The following is a 17,586-nucleotide window of genomic DNA, read 5'->3' as shown; positions in this document are numbered from 1 at the left end:
ATAGTACAAGTTGTTTGTGTGACCGTTCAAAATGTGCTAATACAATAATTCTATCATCCACAGTCCTGTTTCTCATGATGTGGGCTAATAATTGTGTATGTTCAAAATTATATTATTGATAAAATATATAATACATATTACATATATATGTAAACAAGTTAAATTCATGTTTATAAATCAGCTTCCAACCCAACAGAGCAGATTTCAACTGGTTTAGTGATCATTTGTGAGGACTGTAAATAATGTTATTAGTCTGCATTATGGCACTGATGAGTTCATCACAAAGATTTCTTTAAGCGTTTCGCTCATAGACTGTATATAAAATGGACGTAACATCGATGACGTCACCCATTGGTTTGTGGACTGCTGTTTGAAAGCGAATAGTTTCGGATCTGAGCAGCGCCATCTTGAAAATTTCCGGTGCATGCTGGGTAAAAATAAAAACACGGATTCTACTTATATGGGCATCAGGAGGAGCATGAGGCGCCCTCCTGAACCTGTGAACCAATCAACCTGTCAATCACGACGTAGCCACGCCCTAATGTATACCCTGCTTTATCGTCAAATATAAAATCAGGGAGGCCAAAATTTCACAAATGAACATCATACTGCATTGAAGAAGGCTTTAAACTAGCGATTGAGACCATTAACACATTTTGAAAACGTTTACTGAGGTTATAAATCAAGTGAGAAGTTGGTGAATTCTCCATTGACTTGTATAGAGACGGAAGTCCTTTTGACACCAAAACGGTCGCCCCCTGGTGGCCTTTTGATAGAATGCAGTTTTAAGTTACTTCCGAGTTGGCCTCATTTCAGAGGACCGGAACTACCCGCTTGGTTTCGCTGTAGTAGCATAGAGTTACCGTGGCAACGCAGAGTAAGCTTGCCGAGATATCAGGTAACTTGGACCAACAATGTCTTTTTAATCTGATATGTGATGGATGTGGTCACATGACATCAAAACATTTAAATGTGCTCACGACTTTGAGATATTCCAAGCAGACTGATATGTATTTATAAGTCAATAGTTACTACAACTTTGAAGAGTATACATACAAAATATATGAACAGTTTATAATACCTAATGTTGCAGGATAAACACTCAACATTATAATATTATAAGATAATACTGGCTTCACCTACAGACAGCTGCAGCATTACAAAATATGGTAGCTGTTTTTAGTGTTTGTTTGTTTTTTTTTAATTGTATTCACTTTATCTTTATTTTATTCTATATTTTATTTTATTTGGCTACTCTGAATTTTTACATTTTTTATCCTACCTACCAAATTAATGAGAGTTCCTGTTTTTATTGAGTCATTATTTATACATTACTATGTATGAAAGTGCTGTAAGTCTGATTAATTAATTAATAATACAGGTTTAACTTTAGATACAGTACATTTAGCATATACTTTTGGTGCTTTCATATAAGTAAGAATTTAAATGCAGGGTTTTATATAAAGGGATTATGTTTAAAATGTTATATTGTTACTTTTATGTAAGTAAAATCTTCTATTATTGCTTTAAATATTGTGTTCTGTCTTCTATTCAGTCTGCACATGAACATACTGCAGACACATATAGGAACTTATCCTGCTGTGTGAGCCAAACGGGGTCATTAGAAAAGGTTGAGGATCACACTGAGATTACAGCCTGTGCTCATTATGTCTGTTAGAAGAACAGCGAGTGTTAGAAGACCCCCTTTTAATCCGAGTCTGTTCTGCAGCCAACTTTTTTAGATTTGTCAGATTCACAGGAGCTGCCACCAGCAAATAAACACATCATCCATCAGTCAGCTGCAAATTAAAAAAAAAAAAAAAAAAAAAAAGAATGAAAAAGAAAGATACAACTTGATCTGTGTAAATGATTACCTTACTTAAACAAGTGTCTATTAAGATGAATGGAAACCAGCAGCTGTCTGGAGGAAGCCACACTCTGCATACTTGATACTTTGGGGCATTAGTGATTTTGGACTATAGAGTAATGTTCCCCTCATAGACTGCAGCAAACTAATAACACTAAACAACTTTGGAATCATGACATATATTATTCATTGCTTTGCTGAATAATATTCAGATTTGGGAACATCCCTATCAGCTAATCTATGATTACAAAGGCAGCAGCAGCATTTTGAGCTCAGCCTCCAGTAAATTAGTGCTGTTTGCAACATGAAACACAAGTGTTTTATTTCATGAATAAAACAAGTATTTTACTGTAACTCAGCTTTTCTCACTAAGGAATTCTACTGTGATGAGCCACCCAAAAGCATTTCTGTCATGGGACCAGCTGTGTAGGCCTGTTTTTTGTTTTTCTGTTCATCTGGGCTTATTTACTGTCTTGTTTTTGTCATTACAGATCCTGCTATCACCTCATTCCCCCTCACCTGTGTTTCCCCCGCCCCTTTCCACAGCTTGCCCTCATCATCATCATTAGTTCTCCCCTTTATATACTGCCCCTTTTCTGTTGTTCTCTCTCAGATCTTCTGTCTTCATGCCTGGTCTTTGTCCTGCCCATTTGGCTCTACCTGAACACACCATCCCCACCTTGAAACATGGTGGTAGCAGCATCATGCTGTGGGGATGCTTTCCTTCTGCAGGGACAGGGAAGCTGGTTAGAGTTGATGGGAAGATGGATGGAGCTAAATACAGGCCAATCCTGGAGGAAAACCTGTTAGAGGCTGCAAAAGACTTGAGACTGGGATAGAGATTCACCTTCCAGCAGGACAACGACCCTAAACATACCGCCAGAGCTACAATAGAATGGTTTAGATCAAAGCATATTAATGTGTTAGAATGGCCCAGTCAAAGTCCAGACCTAAATCCTATTGAGAATCTGTGGTAAAACTTGAAAATTGCTGTTCACAGACGCTCTCCATCCAATCTGACTGAACTGGAGCTATTTTGCAAAGAAGACTGGCCAAAAATTGCAGTCTGTAGATGTGCAAAGCTGGTAGAGACATACCCCAAAAGACTTACAGCTGTAATTGCAGCGAAAGGTGGTTCGACAAAGTAATGACTCAGGGGGGCTGAATACATACGCACGTCACACTTTTTAGATTTTTATTTGTAGAAAATCTTGAACACCACGTATCATTTTCCTTCCATTTCACAATTATGCGCTACTTTGTGTTGGTCTATCACATACAATCCCAATAAAATACATTTAAGTTTGTGGTTGTAACGTGACAAAATGTGGAGAAGTTCAAGGGGTATGAATACTTTTCACTGTATGGGCATCTCACCCTTAAACATTATTATCTTGAAATGGTAGAATGTGTTAATGATCACCACAGCTTTAACAGAAAGGCATATCAACGTCATCCGACTGCATCACCACCACTTCATCAGCCTGAATTTAGATCAGGACTTCATCAGACATGCATATACCAGCTGTGATCATGGGTGGTGTCCAAATATATCCAGACTGTGTGTTTTAATGATCACTCTCCTCTGGTCAGCTCACATAAAATCTCTCTCATGTCCTGTGATGATGATGATGATGATGATGATGAACGTCTGAGCTGAGGAAGAAAACACTGTGGCAGACGTGAAACAGTCCAGTCACCGAATTTCACTCCATATATTTACATTTTAAGCAGTATTTATTCATTTGTAAAGAAAGGGGTGATAGTATGTTGATTAAAAGCTCCAGTAGTGTCAGGATATAGTGATTGTAAGTAACAGGTGTGATTATCACACTGCAGGGTGCCACTACTGCAGATTTTAGCCATGGAAGCACTATGACATGTGCTAACACGCTATAACACTGAGCTGCATGTTTAATTAGCTTCAGCTTCAGGCTAACAGCGCTACTGGTTCTTCTTACTAATAAGCTGAGCAACTGCTAACTGGATATTAATAAGGCTGGAGGATGACTTTTAATAAATACATACATTTAATCATTTCACTTTTTCTCTTATTGTCTCCTATTTTTCTTATTTCTCATTTATTTTACTTTGTTTAATTTCAGATTTGTGTAATTAATTCTGGTTTTATTACATTTTAATCATTATTTTATCTATTTAAATTTATTTAATTTTAGATATTTTTTAAATACATTTTTTATTCATTATAATCCCTTAAAAAAAACTAAAACATTTTCATTCTTATTTTCTCTCATGTGCTTTGGTCTCAATGTTTTCTTTGTAATTTCTTCTTTGTTTTTGTTCTTTCATCATTTTTGTTCCTTTTGTCAGTTTTCTTTTTCTTATTATCAGCTTGTCAATCAACTGTGAAGCACTTTGTTTGATTGATTGATTGCCTAGTATGAACTGATGCCACCAAAACATATATAGGCCTACTACTACACAGTTTTGCTCATTTTAACGCTGTTGTGCCATGCTAAAGCTAACAAACAGTAGTATGGAGGTGGTTGGACTGGATGTTGGACAAACAAACGGAGACTTTGACAATGGATAAACACATATATATATATATAAAGAGTGTCTTGTGCTTCACGTATCAGCATTTTCACTTTTTCAATATTTAACCAACAAAATTATCTTTTCACCACTTCCACTTTAAGAAATTTGAATGTTTAAACATAACCGTGAACAATTTTAATCATGGCTTAGTTGCTAGGGGGTGAAAAATAGCCTACATTGTTTAGCACTCAAGCAAAGTTTATTTATATAGCACCTTTCACAGATAACACTCACAAAGTTCTTCACATTCAAAATAAATAAAATCACATAGAAATAAAGACACTAGATACAATCTATAACCACAAAGAGAACTGACATAAGTGTCAAGTTAAAACATGAAACGCCACAAACGACAAAAAATATCCAGCCTCACTGAATGACAACGTTCAAATAAAAGGTCCCCTGGTGGTTTATTTGTGTACTACATGTATCTGATGATAACATCAGGCTTTTACGCTGATGATGTAGAGCTCTCTAAAACTCATGGATCAGATATGACTTCATTGAGTTCACTTTGTTTTGTTTTTATTGTCTTCATTTTATTTATTCATTCTTGTTGTTTTTGTAGGTCATCCTTCCACTTGCCTTCTTTTTCTCTCTTCTGCTCTGTTACATGTTTTATACTCTGTTGAATCGTTTGAACACACAAAAACTGAACCTGTATTCTCCACCTGCTGATAACTAGTGTAACATTACCCGCCGCTTTGTCCTCTCATGTCTGAAATGATTGGATTGGGACTTGTTACTTTCACTACTTCTTGTAGGAATTTCTCTCTGATCGGCGGGGGAGTCTTTGACCTTTTTTTACTCCGAGCTGCTCCATACTTCAAGGGTAAGCGAAAGGGCAGATGCAAATAAAGACGGTGACAGACATACGTTACACAAGAGCTCATGTGCTAAACACACAAGTAACCCCCCCCCCCCCCCCAGCACCCCCAACAGACACACCATCTTTAAGATCCTCTGCTAACGAACGTCGGCAGCCATTATGAAATCCCCCCCGCTCCTTTTCTCCCCTTAACGAGCTTCAATCAGCTAACGGGGCACTTTGAAGTGGCGACAGACTCGAATAATTAGAGAACACTGAGGAAATGATGGTGTGTGTGTGTGTGTGGAGGTAGAGATGGGTGGCTGGGGGTTGGGGGGTAAGAAAAGAGAGATGGAGGTAGAGAAAGGATGTAAAAAAACAGAAGAAGTAAACAAAGAAAGGAGAGATGTGTTTTTTTCTGCTTCTTTTTGGCCACAAGGAAAGAGAGGGATGAAGAATTAAGAACAGAAAGAAAGAAAGAATGCTGCAGACAAGAACAGGAAAGCAAAGGAAGTATTCTTTTAATTGTTTTCCATCCTTTATTTGCACCATTAATGCCTCCAGGGAAAGAGAAAGAGAGAAAGAGAAAGGGTTAGAGAAAGTGAAACAAGAGGCCATGAGGGACAAAAAAAACAACAAAACAAAAGAAAGAATGGCAGAAAGAGTTAGAGAGAGAGAGAGAAAAGAAAGGTGGATGAGAGTAGAGGAGGAGGAGGAGGAGGGAGAGAGGAAGGATGCTGCCAAAACAGTTTCTGTTAAACATACAGGAAAATAAAGAAGAGGGAGGAAAAAAAAGAAAGGATAAAAAGCTGGCGGCAGGCAGAGAAACAAATACAGCAAAAAGCAGAAACAAATACAGCAACTTCCTGCACACACACATACACACACACACATACGCACACACGCACACACACATACACACACAGACGTATATATTCACAGAGGCACAATAAAAAGGGGGCATATATGCACACACACATGAAAGGGTTGGCATGTAAAATGTGGGCGGATGTGAGCTCAGGTAAGATAAGAGATGGCAGGAGGAGGGAGGAAGGGAGTAGGAGGAGGGGGGTAGGATAAAGAGAAAGTGAGCAGATCTAGAAAAGCTAACCCCCACCGCCACCCCCCTCCAGCCCCCTGCGCGTCACGCTCGCTCTTATCAGCCGAGACAAATTTGAGCAAAGAGTTTTATCTCCGCTGGTCGTATTTGAAACGCTCCTTTTCTCCGACAATACCAACGTTTGATACCGATCGCCACCCTGTTAACTGCATTCAGATACTTCTAGTAATGTATTTAAATGTAAAGGAGGTGGTGGTGGGTGGGGGGGATTCTATTCTATTTTATTCTATTAACCCCCCCTCATTTCTAAGGGGGAGGTCAAAGCTTAAAAGTGTAGATATAACAGCAGTCATGGAGTGGGGCTGACTTCAGGGGCCTGAACTCTAATTGTCTGGTTAAAGGTTGGGATGTAAATGAACTGCATGCACCATACTGAGTTCCTATTGGACAGAAAAATGTTATATATGTGATATATATAGAAAATAGTCGGTTGAGGTGGCATCTGATGAGAAAACCTCCTGGAAGGTATTCCAGGCATGTCCCACTTGAGGGAGACTTGGGGTTAGATCCAGGAGGGATGGCCCTACAGGGATTATTATATATATATATCCCATCTGGAGGATGTGACTGGGGAGAAGGATGTATGGGCTGTAAGTGTAGCTTTAGTCTGCTGCTGTCACAGCTCGGAGAAGAAGTGGAAAAAGTGACGGACAGGAGGTCAAAATCATTTGAAATCAGCCCTGTTGTGTTTTTATCCGACACTACAGTCACAAAGTTCTGCTTTTTATTTAATGACATACAATGCACGTGTTTCCTCTGGATATTTACGTTTTATGTTGTATTGCCATACCTCAAATTTTCAAGTTTTCTTAAATTTTGTGTGTGTATACTTTTACAAATATTTGTGTTCTTTTGACAGTTTTTAAAGGATTTTATCATGTTGTTTTGAATTGATTTTATTTTTCTCATGTGTTTTCTCATCATCTATGTAATACTCTCCTTTAATATTCTATTATTCTATGTGTTGCTGTTCTATCTTAGCAATGTTCTGTTTTAAATATAGTAGTTATTCTTGCTGTCTCTACTCTTATCTAATCTGTTGTGTTTTATTACCACATGAAACACTTTGTCACATTAGTTTTAAAAAGTGCTAAGTGATTAAAGATTATGATTATGATTATAATTGTTATTTCCTGCCCTGGATGACATCTACACCAATCGCTGTTAACAAAAACCTGCCTTGTAAAAAACCCTTCTCATCCTGCCCATTACCTGTTTGACCCTTTGCCCTCAGGATGGAGCTACAGATCAATCACAGCACGCACCAACAGACTCATGAACAATTTTTTACCCTAAAGCCGTCACCATACTGACACTGCACTCTCCATAAAAGTGCAATATTCTTATTTATTATACATTACCTCAATACTAGTGTATGCCAAACATCTGTTATTCTATTTATATGTATATGTAGGTACTAAGTACAGTATATACCTGTACAATGTCAATTAAACTATTCTATTCAATCATTATTGTTTATTTATTGCAGGAATGTCCAAACTATTCCATAAAGGTTCACGTGGCTGCAGGTTTTCATTCCAACCAACTGATCTCAGTCTTCAGACAGTTGATTGGTCGAATCATGTGTGCTCTTGATAGATTGGAACAAAAACCTGCATGCACAAGGGCCTTTATGGAATATTCTGGACATGCCTGGTATAGAAAAACAACCATTTGCACTAATATTCACACCTACAGGTAATTAAGAGTCACCAATTAACACAACCTGCATGTTTTTGATGTGTGGGAGGAAGCTGAAGTATCTGGAGAGAACCCACGCAGGCATGGGGAGAACAAACTCCACACAGAAGGACCCCAGCAGGCCGGTACAGCTACCCAGTACCGGGTTAATGCCTTCGTCTATCCCTTCTGCTATGAACGAGGAAATTTATCAATCTTTTATATATACGTCATCTGAACCGCTCCACTGCTCCGTGTCATAACTACTGTGGCCACTAGATGGCATCTTTCAGTCAAACGGAACTAAATGTTGGGAGTTTTTGGGCGAATTACATTGATTGGGAGTACACTCTCTGTAATTTATGTTCTTCCATGTTATAGATGTAGAACTAAGTCATATTGCTACTGTGTCATAAAGGACATGAGACATTTCGGCGTGTGGGTTTAGTTGAAGGATCCTATACTCATCTATAAACTGGCAAAATTCTACTCTTCTTTGGAACCGGAACACCTGTTGTGCAAGGTGAAAAATTCCACTGTGGCACAGCTGAAAACATGAATATTTTGGGGGGGTGAAATTCATTTATTCATAAATTTGACTTTTTCACCAGGAGGTAACAATACCACATTTTTACTTCCTTGAGCAGTGAGGAGGTAAACTTCTGTGGAAATCTACAACTAGTAGCATCTGATGGGGAGAGAACCTGACTGAGGCCTGCACAGCTGTCAGTCTGGATAATGTATTTTACATCCAGTACAAAGAAACACAGATTTCAGGTTGTACTGTAGTGGCAGAGCTGTCGATGGATATAAAGATTCCTGCTTTTTTACTGTCTGCAGATACAGTATGTTAGGCTATAAGTACGGTTTTATTGAAAGGTTGGAGCATTTTCCTGTGGTTTCGATCTTCCTGTGAAACTCCAGCTGGGGAAAAACTGCAGGATTCAGGTGTGAAAACTCACTTTAAAAGATTTTTTAAAAAGTTGGATATTTTAAAGTGAGTTGGCTACTTCTTCACCACGTATGTGTCGGGTATGAAGCCGGGAGACCGGTCCAATAACAAACCTGTTGGCGAGCATTGTTCAAAGGCGATTGCTGGAAATAAACTCATTAGTGTTGACGAGGTGGGGGGGGGGAGAGTTCTGCGGAGGTCTAGAAGCTTCAGGATTACCACCTGGAAGGCACGGCGCTGCACACAGAGATAAGCGGCGGTAAAATAATCGGCACACTTCACAAGCGAGCTGTTAACCTGGAGAAATGTGGAAGTGCGTGACCAAAGAGAGCAGTCGGACTCTCGTTTTTCTTTCTTTCTGATATAAACAAACTCAACTTTGTAGAAGTTTTGAGTTGAAAATTCAGTCCAATAGATAACAATTGTTTTTTAAATTATTATCACATTATTATACACTTAAAATATAATACTTAAAACTAACAATTTTTTTCATCTGTGCATATCATTATACACACAAACTCCTTGTAATTGACTGGTATTTCCCTGCTGTCTGTGTTGTTTTGTGTGTTTTGTCTGCAGCTTAACCTACATATCTGTACGCTATGTTTACATTATCCATTTATACCTTGAGCAATGTTAACCAAAGCATATATATGATACTTGATGTGTGGCATGTGCTGCTTCAGGCTGTTTTTCCAGGCTAATTTCAGGTAAACAAAAAAACAAATCTAATTTAAATTCCTCTTCTGTGTTTGAAACCACTGCTCCATTTGTTGTTTTTCTCAACATTTGCATATATTATTACCTACTGATTAACTGCTTATGCAGAGTAATGCGGGGGTGGGGGGGGGGCTTATATGTGCTTTTTTGTAGTTCTGCAGGTTACGCCGCGCTCTGTGTGTAAACAAGCCTCACGGTTGGTTTTATCACGGCTGCTCATCCTTTAACATCCTGCAGTTTGGCAATGCGGCTGCACACCGGTGTTTTGAGCCTGTGCTAATTAAAAGAGCTGGCAACTCATCGCGCTTTGTTTTGTCCCGCTGCTTTTTTTTTTTTTTTTTCTTCTGCAGCAACACATATGAGGAAAGAGAAAGCGGGGGGAAAAAAATGCATATTTATCACACCGGTGTTGGATGTTGCTGTGTGTATATTTTGCACAGAGTTGAATTAAATGTAACAATATCAGCAAAACAGTCCAAGGTCAGCAGAAAAAATGGAAAGTGAACGATAAGCCGGCGCACAAGGGAGTTGTGCTCTGGCTCCAACTACTAACAGTCATGAAGGGGCGGAAATAAAATAACAAGATGCAATACATGAAGAGTTCTTAAACCTTTCAGCCTGAGACCTTAAAAGACAAATGTGTCCTCTCAGCCTGAGACCAAGCCTCATTAAAACATATTGCCTCTTTTGTCATGCGAGCAGGACAATCAGGGCTTATTTTTGACCCATTCCTTCAATTTTAAAAGTGCTGTCCGTCTCTTTTCAACATCAATAAATCATAACAGCATTCAATTTCCACATTTTTTGTGTGTATTTCAGGGTGCAAATTAGTTGCCAAGAAAGATTGGCAGCCTCTGCTACTGCTGCACTGTATTTAACGCAAAGTGCCACCAGGTTTGGATTTGGTGTGAGCTGCTTTATTGAGCAAAACTAGTGCAGCACGCTGTTCTTTCAGAGCAAACCAAGTGAAACCTTTCAGAGCTTCTTCCCATTATTACAAGTCAAAGAAGTGAAAGCAAAGACAATGACAGGAAGCTCTCATACAAATGATTTTACATGTTTTAGCACACTTATAACAAATCACAGATTATACACCACATCTGTTATTTCTCATATCATTGGTTTCTATTCATTTTTGAGTTAAAAAAGCAGAAATAATGAATAATTTTAACCTTTGCATACTGTTCAGGGACACATTTCACCCATTTTTACATTTGACAGATGTAAAAACACCATAAACACATTTCTTTTAGCTGATACACATTTTTATATATGCAAATGTACAAATTTCACCTGTGTTTGTTTATTTTTTAATCCTTAAGATGAATCAAACATCTATTAATGACTGTTGTGGAATTTATGAATGTGAATTGTAGAGACTAATTATGAGTCAGAATATGAACAGTATGTAAAGGGTTAACTAAATTTAAGAACAGAGGAAAATATGTTGATGGATTATCACTAGTATATGACTAGACTAGTATATGTTAGACTAAACCTTTTTAGCCAACTTCAATCCAATTTATTACCACAGATTTTATGGTCAATACATCTCATTTAACCCCCCTGTTGTCCTCGGGTCAATTTTGACATGGAAGGACAATGGGCAAAAATTAGGTACAGTTCCTCAAAATGATGTCTATTGACCATCATTTGGTAATACGTTGGAATGAAGTTGGTTAAAAAGGTCTAACACAGAATTTATAATGATCATTTCTACCTTATTCTTTATAAACAGTCAAACCAGATTGGGTCAATTTTGACCCATGAAGTCTACAATGTGCAACCATTTAAAACTATTTAATGATTTCAAAACAGTATTCAAAATTAACCCTTCCGGACAACAGGAAGGTTAAATCAATAAATAAAACACTTAATTGGCATTACTGTGAACGACCAAAACACACAATCCCCTCCAGGCTAACACCTGGTGGAGATACACTCTGGCCTCCACTCCCTCACTCTGTGCTTCACCACATCAAGGTGCACACTGCCTCCAACGCTGGCACCAAATGTTGGCATTTGGATGTAAATGAGCAGAAAATAATTTGATACTGGGCTTCAGTTGAAAAGCATGGGGGAAATACAGAAAACAGCTGGGTATCCCACCAATGAGACGCTGCTGTGTGTCAGTTTGAATATCAGTCTGGACGCTGCTTTATTCCACATGTAAGGTGAACGTTTCCCACCTGTGTGCTTCCTGAATGTTAAATGCTTTTTCATCCTTCTCTTTTCATTACCATGAAAAACTCTCAAAGGAAGCCTCGATTTAAGAAAAGGGGAACATTCTTTAACATCTTTGTGCTTTTTGTAAGGCATTATTAACCAGGAAACGGACTGCTGCTCACTGGATAGAAGTGTATTATTTGTTGTCTGGCAGCAGCAGCTCATTGAATATTCTATGGAGACGCAGTGGGCCCCTCGCAGATTTCAGTGGCAGATCTCTTTCTAGATAGACGCCTCCAGCCTGGAGTACGAAAAGAGTTTAGAAAAAGTAAAGGAGAGGAAATGGAAAGGGAGCAGAGAACAATAAATAAGTAATAGAGTAAATTTTGTCTCTCCCCTTCAGTGTTGTGCCCGGACTCAAGCTGGGTAAATTTACTCTTTCCCTGCGGACAGAACTCAAAGACAACTTTCAGGGAAATCTTAACACGGAGGTGTCACGGGCCAGTCTGCATTATGTGAGAGCGGCGGGAAGGCAATAAGGAAATAGGGATGAGAGGAAGACGTTGTTTAGATGGAAAAGAGATTTGGTTATTTTACAGTCACTTGACTTTGAGAGTAATACACTCATGTAGAGTAATAGTCTATCGGGGAAACAGTAGGGGGAAAAAAAATCTTATTTACTCTGTGAGCTTTTGTGTGTGTGTGTGTGTGTGTGTATGAGCTTACACTTCCATGTCTGTTTCACTCTGTCTTTCTATGTGTGCGTGTGGGTGTGTGTGCATGTTTTGTGTGTACCGAAACCAGCTGTGTTGTGTAATTTGTCCCGTGGGGAAACCAATTGAGGTATGGAGACCAGCATCCGTCTTATTTCCCTCAATATCACCTCAAGCATGCACCCACACACACACACACATACTCACTCACTCACACACCTGTCTTACCAGCGTTACCTGGGATCCAAAGTGGATGTATAGACATGTGTGTGCGTGCTTTTTTTGCCTTAAGCGTGTACCTGTGACTGCCTCCTGATAGCTTCTTTGTGCATGTTGTTTGTCAGAGTCTGAATATATTTTGTGCTTGCTCGCGCCTGTGTTTGCAGGAGCCCGAGGCTGAGCGTGTGTGTGTGTGTGTGAGAGAGAGAAAGAGAGAGAGAGAGAGAGTTTGTGTGTATTTAGCCCTAGAGTGTGTACCTGTGACTTCCTGCTGATATATACTCTTACCGACACTCGTCCCCTCCGAGCTCCTCTCGTTTTATTCCTCTCCTTCCTCATCTGTCCTCCGCCTGGTTTCTTCTTCACAATGACTCATCTCTCCATTTTTCTTCTTCTTCTTCTTCTTCTTCTTCTTCTTCTTCTTCTTCTCTGGTTTTGATGTGAATTTTCATTTACATTTCGAGTTGCGACGCAGCGAAGATGTGGCCGAGAGCCGCGGTAAAAGCAGTGATTCATGATATTATATGTATGTAAATGAAACTTATCACGACCTTATGTAACACAGGAGTGAGTCAAGCCACAGTCATTCATTCATGACGGATTTAATTTGTTTTTCTTTACATAGTTTAGGCCAAAAACTCATGTTTACGTCAGAGATCACGTCACTGATGAACTTTAAATGTTTAAATGGCAATTTTTCTGCTATTTCAGTTGTCCAATTCTTTGTTTTGAGGAAGAAAGTGAGGAGCATTGAACTTTTGAGCTCTGGGAGGCGCTACAGAGGTCCTTTGGCAACCAGGAATATTTATAAGAAGTGTTTTATCCAAAGTGCAATTCATATTTTAAACACTTCCAAGTGATCAATTGATATGCACTTATATTTTATACTTAACATATTTTTATGTATTTATGTATTGTATGTATTTTAAGAATGATTTTATGGAGTTTATGGATTCTTTGGATCTTAAGTCATTTCTGTCTACTGTATGTCTGGTATTGGTGAGCCAAAGACAATTTTCCACCATGGTGGACAATAAAGTTCTATTCTATCATATTCTATTATAGTTAAATGAGTCAACACTTGCTTGAGTTGTCTGATCCATCATAGTGAACATTATAATTGCTTGATAAGACAGTTTAATTGTCCATGATTGACTCAATATATTGTATCTTCCAATAAAAAGAAAATGGGATGGAAAGAAATGGAAACCAATGGCCGTCTGGAATGGTATTAAAGTACAGTTAATATGTGATAAAGTGATGTTGTTACTGTGCATCTATCTCCCCCCCCTCTCTCTCTCTCTCTCTCTCTCTCTCCCTCTCTCTCTCCCTCTCTTTCTCTTTCAACTCAACCAGTCAAGGCAGATGGTCGCCCACCTAGAGTCCGGTTCTGCTTGAGGTTTCTTCCTGTAAAAGTTGAGTTTTTCCTTGCTGCTTTCGCCAGATGCTCATGTGGGAATGTTGGCTCTCTTTAAATACAATTTCAGAGTACATCTAAATCTGCTCTATTTGAAAAGTACCTTGAGATAACCTTTGTTGTTATTTAGCGCTGTATAATTAAAATTGAAATGAGTTAAGTCTAAATAATGAGTCTAAATAAAGGTTGCGTAACTTCATGGTCTGGTTGGAAATTTAAAAAATGGTAAAAAGACCACTTTGTTTGATTTGAACTAAATTGCTGAGAAAGGAAGACAGACTTGTCTTTCGTATTCCACTGAAATACCTTCTGAGGGACACTCAAGAGATGAACAGGTGACCCTTTTCTTCTCTCCTCAGCGACAGAAAGGAGACTAACTAGGTCTCCTGAGAGACTGCTGAACTGTGAAGACTCCCCTTTTTGGGGTCTCGTTTATCTATTTATCACTTATCTCTGAGAACTATGAGTTTAGCCAGCAAGCTTGTTATATTTTATGGGGAACTTGGCTCTACGTTTAACACTCCACTAGTTTTTGTGGCGAGTCAATGGTTTAGGTTGAGGTTCATGATTTCACTGAGCTTCATTAAGCATTTATCTGCAAGCCTTAAAAATTCAAGCCTGTCCTCACAGGAAACACTGACAGTATCATCTAAAATTCATTCTGTTTAGTCTCAGACTGACTTTTACACACTGTTTCTGTCTCTATTTCACTCTCTGGGGTCTCTTGTGTTTGTTGACCTTCCTGCTCTATGTTGTTTTTTGCTATAAATTTCAGTAACAGTTAGGAATTGAATTCATTATCATCTGAAATAATGAAGTATTTGGGTGTCTGCATATACGAGAAATGTCTCTATTGCTCCAACTTTGTGTGTGTGTGTGTGTGTCCTTCTGCTCAGCTGGTGGTCTGGCTGTGAATCACTCCGGGCAACATTAAGACTGGAAAGCAGACTTTTGCATTATGCATCACACACATTCGCTCCTCTCCCCCTCCTCTCTCTGTCTCTTGCATTCGTTCCCTCTTTGTCTCTCCTGCTATCCATATCTCTCTTCTTCTCTTCTTCTTTCACCACTTTCTTATTCTCTCTCTTCTCTTCCCTCTTCTCTCTCTTTCGCTCCTTGCTTCCCTTTCCCCTCTGATCCCCTTTTTCCCTTTTTAATTCCCAATGTTTGCTGTTGTTGGAACCATGCGACTAATTTTAGCACCAAATAACAGCTGGGGGATGAACTCTGCGTTTTCAAGATGCCACACACACACACACACACACACACACACACACACACACACACACACACACACACACACACACACGCTCTCTCTCACACAAAGTTGGAGCAATAGAGACATTTCTCGACTCTGATCTCAGCCCTCCACAGAATAAGACATCAGACTGAATAACACAGCCCTCTCCAAATGACTGATTCCCACATTAATTTGCAATCAATGATGTAATAAATTCTTCCTCGTCGTTGTAATAAGATTGCCGGAATCCTATTTTCATGTGACCTGTTATAAAACCCCAAGTGTGAGTACAGGGTGAACTTTGGATGTTCTCCGTGTTGATTAGTCTTGCCCTCTGTTACACAGTCTAGCATGTTCCTTTCATTTATTGTGCCTTCTGTAGCTGAGATGAAAGGAAATATGTGAATAAACTTTCTTGACTTTGACTCCGCTTTGAGAATTCGACCATAATTACCTATATACGGCGGTGCCAGAAGAAAACTTTTAGAGGGAAATGGGCAATTTAGCCTTCAGGAAGAACTGGAGACTGTCAGAAACTCTATTCACACGACACATTGGCTTATCAAGAAATAATAATGATTTGACACATATATAATGGTGGTGTTTACGTCAAAAACTCTTTTTCAGCCATGCCGCGTCACACTGTGAAACTCTTGACTTCTCCATTCGGCATGATTAAAAGGAAATAATGAGGCTGTCATGGGGTGACGGTTTGTGCCTGTGTGGCTGTACCAGTGTTTTTTAGGTGCCTTTCTTCTTCTTCTTTTTTGAATGACTTATTTAACAGGTGCAGAGCAGAGAGCTGATGGTTGTAAGACGAACACAAACACAATGACAAAAGAAGACACCACGGACAAAGAGACAGGCAACATCATTTGGCTTGTGCTCGAGGCAAATTAGTTCGTCTGTGAGCAAAAAAATGTGTAGCCCTGTTCCAAATGGCCACACTAATGGGCAGGGTGAAAAGCCCTCTGTTATAGATAGACAAGTGCTTTGTACTAGAAAAAGCCTTAGAAGGCTCTACAGGGGACACAATAGTTTAAAAGGAAATGGCACTGATGTGAATGTGATGATTTCTTAAAACTGGGTCAACTATTTAGTAGAAATATGCATCATTTTTTTTAAATTGGTGCCTTATGACTAGAGAAAACTGAGAAAAAGGTTGTGGACTCCATATATGCTACGACAGGTCTGGCTGTTGAATCCTACAACAACCAGAGTGCATTGTGCATGTCCCGTCCAATCCACTATTGATAGTGGCTGTGTTCGAAATCACTCCCTTATTCACTCATTCACTACTCTCTATATAATAAACACTAAATAGTTCACTCAATAATGAGCAGCAAATTAAGATTTCGGACACTGATCATCATCTTTTTGTGTCGTCACTATCAGGTATAGAGTCAAGCAATGGTATGTTTCACATCTTTATTCTCGTATTGGTATGTAAGGATCATAACACACAACTGTTGCACTAGAGTGAGTGGCCTGGATCAATGCAAACTTACCGACACACAAGTTAGAGATGCTGCTGCTGGTGGACAGTCAAAAAAACCTCCCAGTCTGCCTTCTCTATTTCAATTTGGGTTTGGGAAACAGTTGTGGATGAAGGGATGAAAAACTGCAAGCAAACACTGTTTATGTCATTGTTGTGTTCTGGCATTGATGGAATTGTGCTCAAAGCTGGATGATGTAGCAAAAGCTACAGGTAGCAAAGTTGCTGTTATGTCGTTTTGTATTCAGAGATCAAAGTCCGATATTCTGTGAAAAAAAAAAAAAAATCAGTATTACCAAAGTACCGTAAAGTTTGTTTATGTGCAGAGTTTTCAGTCTGACTCCATTGTTTCTGACTATCCTCCTTGGTCACCAGTCGATGTTACAAAACTACTGGCAGTAGTTTAAATTGGTGGAGTGTTTTGGAAGACCCACCTTTGACTGCTCTTGAAGGCATCACTTAAAGGTGTCTAGTTCCTCCTTGCCCCCAACTATGTCACTGTACACATCAAATGACAGAACATCAACAGATTTTCAAGGTACAAAACGCAAGGAACATTGGCAACAGGACTAAAGGCCAATGACAGACTTAACATTCAATAAATCAGTTTTAAACTTGATACTTTTCATG

Source organism: Scomber scombrus, chromosome 9, assembly GCF_963691925.1.
Source record: "Scomber scombrus chromosome 9, fScoSco1.1, whole genome shotgun sequence".
Taxonomy (NCBI): Eukaryota; Metazoa; Chordata; class Actinopteri; order Scombriformes; family Scombridae; genus Scomber; species Scomber scombrus.
Note: the sequence above shows the minus strand (reverse complement) of the source record.